Here is a 1,046-nt window from a genome sequence, read left to right on the forward strand (position 1 = left end):
TTTCTCTCTCTTATCATGAAAATCCTTTTATATGCATTTCTCTTTTAGAGGTAAGAGGAGACGGTTTTGTTATAGTTTTTAAACCTTAGGAGCCTATGGTTGCATGAGTAGCTCGGTGTCTTTGCCTTCCGCAGGGAAGGTCTTTAGCTCTAATGATTAGAGCTATGTGTATGATTGATATTTCCCCACTCTCCTTGAAGTCTTGTTTTGAGGATCTATTCCTTCTCCAGAGAGAAATTTGGGGACTAAGTGAGGGGCGTTGACGAAGTGTTGTTTTGTCATAAAAAAAAATGGTTTGTTAAAAAGTTTGTTCGTCTATGAAAGAAATCGAATTTTTTTTGGCCATTGGTTTCTTTTCAATTCTATATTATTCAAACCAAAAGAGTTAGCATATTTTTACTTGAAAACGATCTAATTTGAATTTTTAATCATAAATCGAGTTTGAGCAATGAAAGATAATGTTCATAAAAATAGATTATAATATATGAAAAATTGTAGCAATGATGTGAAGCAAAAGCACTATTATTTTTATGATTTTGTACATAATATTTCGAGATAAGATTTTACAATTTGAAAAATTAACATTTAATACAAATTTTAACTTTTTAAAATTCTTTCAGTATTAAATACCTAAAAGTTGAATATCCGGTGTTGATTGGGTCGTCCTTATCCCATTATTCTTTCTAATTCACTTTTTTATGTGCCTAATATATATATATATATATATATATTATAACAATGAATTTTTAATAATTGGTATTTTATAAATAAAAAAAGAAAATTACAAAAATAGTCTGTTATAACAATTAAATACGTTTAATTATAATTATTCTCAATCATAATTTTTTATTGCAAACATGCCAAACCGAATTTTGGTTCAAGAAAAAAAGATAAGAGGCATTTTGAGTAAAAATTTTAAATTCAAATTATAGAGTTCACCACGGTGAAAAGAAAAAATAAATTTTTTTATAATTTACAGAGAAATCCAACAAGAAAAATGACGTCGTTTATTGTTGATCACTTTGAATGAGTGAAATGACGTCGTT

Source organism: Theobroma umbraticum, unplaced genomic scaffold, assembly GCF_002168275.2.
Source record: "Theobroma umbraticum cultivar Fairchild unplaced genomic scaffold, ASM216827v3 scaffold_130.0, whole genome shotgun sequence".
NCBI classification, from domain to species: Eukaryota; Viridiplantae; Streptophyta; class Magnoliopsida; order Malvales; family Malvaceae; genus Theobroma; species Theobroma umbraticum.